General features: G+C 35.6%; 1 long non-coding RNA gene across 2 annotated transcripts in view; it reads right to left on the reverse strand.

The window, feature by feature from the left end:
* Positions 1–10,136, reverse strand: part of LOC141547900 (uncharacterized) — a 139,326-nt gene extending 129,190 nt beyond the window's left edge. The window contains exon 1 of one of the 2 annotated variants that reach the window (XR_012483664.1): positions 10,024–10,136. This is a non-coding gene — a long non-coding RNA (uncharacterized LOC141547900). The remainder of the gene's footprint in view (positions 1–10,023) is intronic. The other variant, XR_012483663.1, reaches the window with a different exon arrangement.
* Between the last annotated feature and the right edge of the window lie 309 nt (positions 10,137–10,445).

The following is a 10,445-nucleotide window of genomic DNA, read 5'->3' on the forward strand; positions in this document are numbered from 1 at the left end:
CTGGGGAAGATAAATATAACATCCCCATCTACTCAAGGAATGTATCAGTAGAGAGCAATCCAGAGACAAAGTTGAGTTGTCAACAGGCAATTAACTATTTAGCATTGAAGAAAAAAATTAGAAGCAGGGAGCAAAGCTGAGAGCTCAAGGTGAGCGAAGGTTGACATGTTACAGAAAGTGGGAAAAATATGCAGGTGTTTTCTCTTGCAAGGAAAGATTCCTTCTCTCCCCATTGTGAGGACATCTGGAAATTGAAAGAGAGGAAAGAGATTAATTATAATTCTGAAAGAATTAGGTAGACTCTGAAAGTATGTAACAGGAAAGCCTATCTGCCTATTTAAAGTCAGAAGCAAGTATTTATCTCAGCACGAGAGGATAAAAAGAGTACTAGAGACAGAGAAGTAGGGAGCCACCATGGGCATGGCACCATGGAACTTACCTCCCATAAGCACATTGGACTATGTGCATGAGAGTGTTTTTCAGGCAGTACTATGGCAAATAAGCAATAAGTAAGTACTATGGACAGTTCCAGACTCTAGGTGCTAGAGATACAAAGGCAAAAGTGGAGCCTGCTCTCAGGGAGTTTATATTCTCAGAAGGGGGAAAATATATACATATATAAAAGAAATCCAGGTAATTTTGAGAGAAGGACAGTCAGCTGGGGAGGGAAAAGGGAAATCAGGAAAGAAGGTCAGAAACAAACATTTATTAGGTGCCTTCTATGAGCCAGGCACTTTACTAAGAGCTGGGGTTACAAAGAAATGCAGAGGATATTTTTTCCCCCAAGGAGCTTAGTCTAATGGGGGACACAATATGTGGACAGTATAAATCAGACCGAGATGAGATGAAGTGAAGATATTGGCCAGGATGAAGGCGCTAATATTAATGTAGTAGAGGCCTGGATTCAGGAAGGTTCACCTCCCTGAGTTCAAATAAATTTGTCCTCTGATACTTACTAGCTATGTGACCTTGGCCAAGTCACTTCATTCTTCCTCAGTTTTCTCATCTGTAAAATTGAGCTGGAGAAGGAAATGGCAAACCACTCCAGTATCTTTGCCAAGTAAACCCCAAATGGGGTCATGAAGAACTAGATATAGCTGAACAATGATTCCAAAACGTGGCAATTACTGTGCTAAATGCCAATAATATAAACAGAAAGCTCCCATTTTAATTGTAGGAAGCAACACATTTTGGACAGTTTAGTTGCAGGGTAGGTAGAAAGGTCTGGTGGTGCATCAGCAAGATTGATGTCAAGGCCCAGTGGTCCTTAGTGTAACTACTAAGAAGAGGAGATCCTGGTAAGAACTGGGTGGGTGGGGAGTCTCATACTGGTCTGCTGTGCTTTCTTAGGCAAGAGCCTAATTTGTCTAGTATTTGGCCAGTTGTCATTCATAACCATCACCAAAGTAATCTTACCAATTCAAGACAATTCCTCATTTCCTGTCCGCTACTTACTGAAATACAAACATACAGATGCCTTATTTAACAGTCTCTGCTCTCCTGTAAACAAATAGGGCATGTTTTTCTTGTGGAAGTCTCTAATTGGACAATTAATAGAGAGACATGCAAATTCAAGACCAAATGTGGAGAGGGACTCCAAAGGAGGGGGACTCTTAGATTCACAAGTCCTATGCAAATATCCTAGCAATGAAAATTAGATTCAATTCAGCTTAACATTTATGAAGTAACTAAAGAGTTCCAGCTTTCTAGAATAACCTTTCTTAGCTGGATAGACAATAATCATCAGAATCAGGTCAGCAGTATTAGAAGCATCTCTTATGCTGACTTTTAAAGGCAGGCTGATAACTTACAATGGTGATAACAAATGGTAAGAACATGGTTAGTTACAGAACCTCCTGTCTTCTCTCTGCCATGTGTCTTTGCTGAGATGACATAGATTTGCTTATTTCTAATTTCATTCTAAGTCTGTTGAGATCTTTCTTAATTTTTGGCTATAGTGAATTTACTAATAGGTGAGACTGAAGTCCAAAACAGATAAGGAAACAATAAAAGGATATTTGATCATTTCAAATAAATGAATGGTTACAGTTATTTGTACTTGTGTCTTATTCTTTTATACTTTCCATGAGAGCAAGGATGAAGTTTCCTCAAAAAAAATTGTATTTCTTCTGGTCCCTAGCCCAATGTTTGGTGCATTCTAAGTGACTGATAATTATATGTAGAATTCCAAATTATATGTAGATTCCAAATGTAATCTCTTGCACATGCAACTTCCCCCATCACACTTTCAATATATCATGGGACAGCATAAGAATTTAAATTGAAAGTTTTGTGGAAGCAGCAAATGATACATGAAGACCAGTAGATGATACAGAAAAAAAGGTTAGAAACTCAGAAATATATATATATATATATATATATATATATACATATAGTATTGTATAATATCAACATTTTATATGTTAATGCCATAAAAATTCATACCTTCTCTGGTATGAAGAAAGGACCAAAATACTTTATGAAGATTTCTAGATCATGAGGATGCTATACCCCAACCCCTTGTGATGTAAAAGGGATAACTGTACATCCCAAGATACTGAAGGAATTTACTAAGGTAATTTATAAAACAATATATAGCCATAAATTTTCTGTACATATAGGCATCAAAATAATCACAAAAATTGTTAATGGAGCCACAAAGCAGTCAAATATTGCACTTTAACAAAAATAGTAATGGTGATATTGTTTTGATTTATATCCCAGAACAAGAGATGGATATCAGGGGAGATGGGGGCCAGAGGAACATATTCTGGGACAGGGGTGATGGCCAGATACCCTTGTTGGATAGGCTTACAACTTTAATGATTCTTTATTCTTGATTCTTGATTCTTTACCCCATATATCTCACTGGCTGCCAGTTTTCTCTGGAGAATTTAAAAATTGGTGGTGCCTTGCACAGAAATAGGGAAGTTTAAAGGATGGTTAAGTTGGAAGGATGAGGTGGGGAATATGAATTATATTTTGTACATGTTGCTTTCAAAATGCTTGTAGAATATCCCATTTGAAATGTCTAATAGGCAATTGGTGGTCTGGGACTGAAATTCAGGGGAGAGAATGAGGCTGGATATATAGGTCCAGGAATCATCCAAATAGATGATAATTGAATACATGGAGCAGATAAGGTCACTCATAGAGAGTATAGAGAAAGAAGAAGAGAATGACTTCTGTGATGTAATTGAAAGTCCAACTGCAAAATGATTAGGAATGAGTTGAGAAGAAAGAAAATTGAGGTGGATGAGGTAGGCAATTTTTCTTTTAGGAGTTTGAAAAAGGGAGGAGAGATGTAGGACTATAGCTTGTGTCTGGTTAGATCTAGAGAATACAAAAGGGGGATCTTATCATGGGTATGTGTATATAAGTAGGCTTTGGCAATAAGAAGGGCTATACTCTCATTGTTAGACCTTAGAGGAAAGGGTGAGAGAGTGAGAGATAATGACGAGGGATTTTGAAAAGGACAGAAGGAGCTCATCCAGGATGGCCTCAATTTTATGAAAAAAAGAGGCAAGGTCTTCAGAAACTTAATAAATGCTTATTGATTGACTATTTTCATGACTTCCTAAGCATACAACTTACAGTGAGGGTTGGCTTTTCTCCTTGGTAACAATTATGCTGCTTTAAGTTTGGGTGCCATTTTTATGTATATTATCTGAATATACTCTTGAGATGGTTATTATGTTTTGCAACATAAATAAAGATTCTGCCAGTTGGAACATATTGTATTGCCAAATGAGTCCTGCAATTTCAATTGTTCTGTAATCCTATCTCGATTCCTTTTACACAGCAAACATTCTACTTGTCATCACTCTGCTTACAGGATAGAGCAGGCTCTTCTGACCAGGGATTTCCCAATATTTGCATTAAGGTGGAGGCCTTAAATTCATACTAATGTACCCAACATGCTTCCTGTTCTTAACAAACTTTCAATATCACTCATTTACTTTCTTCCTCCTAACTGAATACCTCTAATATTTTGGCAATGCTACAGTTCTCACTGGACAGAATCTTAGATCTCCTTTTCTTTTTTCTTTTCTTTCCATTTCTCTCTTTCTCTTCCTTTTTCTCTATTTCTCTCCCTCCCTCCCTCCCCCCTCTCTCCTTCCTTCCTTCTTTCCTTCCTTCTTTCCTTCCTTCCTTCCTTCCTTCCTTCCTTCCTTCCTTCCTTCCTTCCTTCCTTCCTTCCTTCCTTCCTTCCTTCCTTCCTTCCTTCCTTCCTTCCTTCCTTCCTTCCTTCCTTTCTTCCTTCCTTTCAATTATCAGCTATGTCCTTCAGAGACTGGCTGAATATGCTAGAAAAGGAAAAATCTTCATCTCAATTAATAGTTATTAATATTAGAAAAAATATTTTTCTCTCACTTAAAAAGGGATTGTTCAGGAAGATCTTGGAAGAAGGAAGCTGACCAATTCTGTGGCTCCCTGTTTCATTTGGGGCAACTTTAACTGTTAGAAAATCTTTCCAAAACATCAAGTCTGCCTTTGTCTCTTTGAAACTCACCCAGCCCTTCTCTAGCTCTACTCCTAGGGGCCAAAATGAACAAACCTAATATTTCTTCTTTGTGGCATCTATTCAATTATGCACTGAAGACAACTATTCTGGTCCCCTCCCCCACTGTTATTTCCAATCTCTTCTGACTTAACATACCTAGTTCTTTCATTTGACTCTCATTTCATATTTGTGTGTGTGTGTGTGTGTGTGTGTGTGTGTGTGTGTGCGCTCAATGTACTAAGACACAGAGAAAGGATAATTGTAATAGTCATACTTTAAATTTTGTATTATTTTAAAGGAAGCACAGTGCTTTACACACTTTCTTTTACTCAGTTCTCACACAGAGGTTGTAAAGTGTAAAATTATTATATTTAACAATTTTATAGAAGATTAAAATAAGGCTCTGAGATATTAAATAATTTGCTCATGACTACACAGTGCATTAAGTGACTGAGGCAGAAATGCAATGTTTCACTTACTTCAAACACCAAATCTCCAAAAACACATAATGATAATAGTAACATAATAATAACTAATTATTTGAAAAGCACCTTTCAGTGTATCCTCATAATAATCTTGTGTTGTAGGTAATTTTGTTAGATTGTGAGCTCCTTGAGGGTAGGGACCATCTCTTTTTGTATTCCCAGCACTCAGAAAAGTACCTAACACACAGTACATACTTAATAAGTGTTTGTTGAATTGAATTATTATACCTTTTGTTTTTAACAGAGAAAACTGACAGAAGTAGTGAATTGCACAGGACCATAAAAGTAGTAAAAGTCAAAGGCACGATTTGAAGGCAGAGGCTTTGACCCCAGAGACAAGATTTTTTCCACTATGCCATGGTGCCTCTATGAAGAGGTATGACTGGGAAAGGATCTGTGAATGAGAGAAAACAGTGGGTGCAAGGGAACTGTCCCATTTTGTCTATGCTTGCATTCCCAGAGCTTAGGTCTGATTACCTTATAATACATGCTTGTTGGTTGAAAGATTAGCAACCTAGGTTCTGCCCTAATACTTCTAAGACATTAAAAGAAAGTATACTGCGTGCTAAATGGATCTTCTCTGGAGGATTGATGTATAGCTGTGGATACAGATAACATTTAAACTTTTCTAGACTTCCTCCTGACTTACTAGATTTATTTTAAAATATTTCAGAAACTTCTTTCTAGAAGATTCCTTCAAATTCCCCCACCTCTTTCCAGCTTCTTATCAAGTATTGTCTTTCTCCATTAAAATGTAAGCTCCTTGAGAGCAAAGACTGTATTTTTGCTTGTATTTCTATTTTCAGTACATAGCATTTACATAGTAGATAGCACTTAGCATGTTATATAAGTAATAAAATAACTCATTAATTTTTTGGCTTACTAGTGCATATAAAAGTTGTATTCATATCATATTATAATCTATTAAGTATGTAATAGTATTATATCTAAACATCCCCCCCAATGTGCATGCTTTAACTAAAAATACTTTATTGCTTAAAAAAAAGTTAAACATCATCTTAGCCTTCAAAGAGTCACTGGTGGAGGGTCTTGCCTTAAAGTTGATGGCTACCAATCAGTCATGGCTGATAATGGTTGGGATAGCTGTAACAACTTCTTTAAATAAGACAACAAAGAAATTTGTCTCATAGATTAACTTTTCCTTTCACATGAACAGTTGGAGGTCATTGTGGGGTTATTATTGGTCTATTGGCCTAATTTCAATATTGTTGTATCTCAGGAAATAGGGAGGTCCGGTAAGAAGAAAGGGAATGGCAAGTCAGTGAAGTAGTTAGAAGACACATAACATCTATTAAGATCTTTATATTATATGGATATAGTTCATGGAGTCCCAAAACAATCACAGTAGTGATATCACTGATCACTGATCGCAGATCACCATAACAGATATAATAATGAAAACTTTTGAAATACTGAATTACCAAAACATGACACAAAGATATGATGTGAGCATATGGAAAAATGGCACCAATAAATATGCTTGATAGAGGGTTATAAAACAATGTAAAACAAAACAAAACAAAAATCCCACAATATTTAACAATAAAGTGAAGCACAATAAAATGAGGTATCCCTATAAATGCTTGTTGACTTGACAAGACAGGAGGGCAAAGTGGGGTAGGAGTAGAATCCAAGTCCCATTCAAACACAAAATTTATGATTCTTTGATAATTTGTAGTCCTGGAAATTACAACATACTAAAGACAAATGCAAGCAGAGGGTGGTAGGCTGCACAGAGTTTACAAAAACGCATAATTGGAACTAACAAATTGTTAGTGTTTCTATAGCATTATCCAAGGGAGAGATTATCCTGATTCTAGACAACCAGTCCCAGTTCTTAAAAAAAGAATATCCTTATAATGGGAAAGGGTCATTTAGCAGGTTACTAGAAATTGAAATAAATGTATCTTACAGAAGAACATTCAACTTGGCTGTCCTGATTTCAAACTCACTAGGTGACCTAGGGATCAATAATTGGATCCCTTGATAATAGTTTTTTTTTTTTAAAAAGATATTAAAAGATCCAAAGGAGAAGAAAGTTAGTGTATCAAGTATTTATATCTCTCATTAAACAGATTGGAATTTGGATTTCTAAAGCAATGGTTACTATTGATTAACTCCATGAAGCCCAGCTTTCACTAGGGAGGTCTGTTAGAGCCAGAGACCTGAGGTTTTAATGGTGACCCCATCAAAGTGCTATGAGCCTACAATTCCTAACCTGAAATCTGTTGTGACTCGTCTTAATTACAATTGGGAAGATTTGATCCTTGATGATAGAGGCAGGGTAATATACTCATGAATAACTGTAAGATGTAAAAAATCAGCAAGAACAATCTAGACATAGACTCTCTCAACCTAAATACAAAGTGGACACCAGAGAGATTACTACCTGCTTGCAGCCCTTACTAGTTGCACCCATAACAGCTCTGTCACTGTCAAAGATTCTTCAAGAGAAACAACCTGTACAATTCTTTACTAAAAAGAAAAATTGGAAAAGTTCTAGGAGTTCAGAGTCACATTCAGAAAAAACAAAATCAAGGAAAAGTGATTGACATGTCCTCTGTTCAGGAAATTAATCTCTTCAGTGTTTCTTAAATGGAAATTTGAGATCTGGATAGCTAACACTTTAACTTTAGCACAAAATCAAAATATATGACAAGAGAAGACATAATTTTGCTGATAATCTGCAGTTTTTAACAGCATTTAAATGTCAATCTGCCCAGTCTTGCTGAGTACAGTCTAAGATGCTGGTAGGAGGAAATATGTACATGTATATCTATCTGTCTATCTTTCCATATTTTTAACTGGTTTATACTGGTTTCATGACTTTGAACTGTTTTAAACTAGTTTGAAATGGCTTCTGCTGGTTTGAACTGATTTATATTGGCTTTAAAGTATTTATGTTGGTTTGAAGTAGTTTGAAAATAAAGTAGTTTGTTTATATTGATTTTAATTGATTTGAACAGGTATAAACCAAGTTATAATGTTTTGAACTGGAAAAGAAGAGGGAAGGCTAAAGTATGTGTAACTTTGTGTGTCAAACAGAGAATTTTATATTTGATGCTTAAGGTGAAAGAGAGAGAGGCAAGAGATATGAAGCAGAGAGGAAAATTTAAGACAAAAAAAAACCAATCTAAGGCAAAAAAAGATATGAATATGAAATGCCAAAGAGAGCAACAGGTCTCATTTATATATATATATATACACATATATGTGCATATATGTGTATATATACATATACATACAAATATATAAAATTTATAACAATACTTTTTGTAATAACAAAGAACTGCAATTAAAGTAGATATCCTTAAATTGAGAAAGGCCTGAACAAACTTTAGTATAGAAAAATATTATAATATTATTTCACTATATGAAATTAATAAGATGGAGTGGCAGAGGCAAGATGGTAGAGAAAAGGCAGGGACTCGACTGTGTTCTTCCAAATTCCCCTCCAAACAACTTTAAAAATAACACTTTAAAACAAATTCTGGATCAGTAGAACCTACAAAAGAATAGGATTGAATGCAAGAAGATGATAAAAAAGAGTCAACAGCTTGCTAAAGGAAGCACAAAAAAATGCTGAAGAAATAATACATTTTAAATGGGTATTTAATGAAATGGAGAACTTCTTGATGTATTCTGAAGTATTCTTGATGAAAAGACCAGAATGGAATAGGAAATTTGACTTTGAAATGCAAAACTCAAGAGAAGCATAAAAAGGTAAATAAGAAAGAGAAATCGTAAGTGATTCAGCAAAGTTAAATAGTTTATATTCCTACTTTATCATTAGAACAAAAAGGAGTATACATAGACAATAGATACATGGATGGGAGTTGATTATAATGGGATGATATAAAAAATAAAATTAAGGTGTGAAAAAGAAGGATGAACCAGGAAGAACTAGGAAGAACTTTGGGGGGGAAGTTTTGGGTATAGGCAACATTTGAACCTTACTCTTATTGGAATTGACTGAAAGATAGACTGATGTATACAGTCAATTAGGTTTATAAATCTATCTTACCCTACATGAAAGCAGGACGTGAGGAGGATAATAAAAAGGGTGGTGGTGAATAGAAGGGAATACAGATTGGGGATGCAATGGTTAGAAGCAAAATACTTTTAAGGAGGGACAGAGTAAAAGTAGACAAAGAGAAGGATAAATAAGGGGGAAAAGAAGAATGGAAGGAATCATACATTAGTAATCATAGTTGTGAATGGGATGAACTTACCCATAAAATATAAATGGAAAGCAAAGTAGATTACATGACTTAAACATAAAGAGTGATAGTATAAGCAAATTAGGGGAGCATGGAATAATTTACCTGCCAGTTTTATGGATAAGGAAAGAATTTATACTCTATTTCTAGAGAGAGTATTATAGAATGTAAAATGAATAATTTAATTACATAAAATTTAAAAAGGTTTTGTGCATATGCATGTATACACACAACCCAGAACACCTAATGCAACCAAATTAGAAGGAAAGCAGAACACTGGGAGGATAGATAATTCACAGCAAGTTTCTCTGATAAAGATCTTATTTCTCAAATTTGTAGAGAACTGAGTCAAATGTATAAGAATACAAGTCCTTTCCCAATTGATAAATGGTAAGAATATGAAAAGGTAGTTTTCAGATGAAGAAATCAGAGCTATTTATAGTCATATGAAAAAATTCTTAATCCCCACAAAAAGAGCTGTTATAAATATTTTTAACAAATAAATCCCTTTTTTTATATCTTTGGGATAGACCTTGCTGTGGTATTGCTGGATCAAAAAGTATGCATAACTTTATAGCCCTTTGGGCATAGTTCCAACTTTCCAGAATGTTTGCATCAGTTCATAGCTCCGCCAATAGTTCATTAATGTCCCAGTTTTCCCCCATCCCATTCAACATCCATCATTTTCTTTTTTTGGTGATAGGTGTCAGGTAGTACCTCAGAGATGTTTTAGTTTATATTTCTCTAATCTAGTAGTGATTTAGTGTGAAGACCAAGTTAGCACCCTGAATACCTTAGAATCAGCCGGAGTCAGGATAAGCAAAAGTCCTTGGTCTTTATTCTTGGTCTTTAGGGGTAGAAGTAAATTGGATGGATGCAGGATCTTTACAACCTCCCTTCTCCTCTTCCAGTGCCAAAGTGAGTCTGGCTTGTCTTACTCCACCTCCTAAACCCTCCCACAATTCTCTATATACACCAAATGATTGAGCCAGCACAGAATAGTGGGAAGAGCCATTTTCCAAGCATATGCTAATAGAGTATTGTCCAATTGGTAATTAGCCTTAAGTGGTCAGTTGTCCGACCTCAGTGCATCAACTCAGAGTTTCAGCCCATTACATCTCCCTCTTTCTTTTGTTTTAAAACACAGGTGATCACGCCATCCCTGACTTCTCAGGGAGGTGAGAACCCCAAAAAGGAGGTGATCATGCCCACCTG

Source organism: Sminthopsis crassicaudata, chromosome 1, assembly GCF_048593235.1.
Source record: "Sminthopsis crassicaudata isolate SCR6 chromosome 1, ASM4859323v1, whole genome shotgun sequence".
NCBI classification, from domain to species: domain Eukaryota; kingdom Metazoa; phylum Chordata; class Mammalia; order Dasyuromorphia; family Dasyuridae; genus Sminthopsis; species Sminthopsis crassicaudata.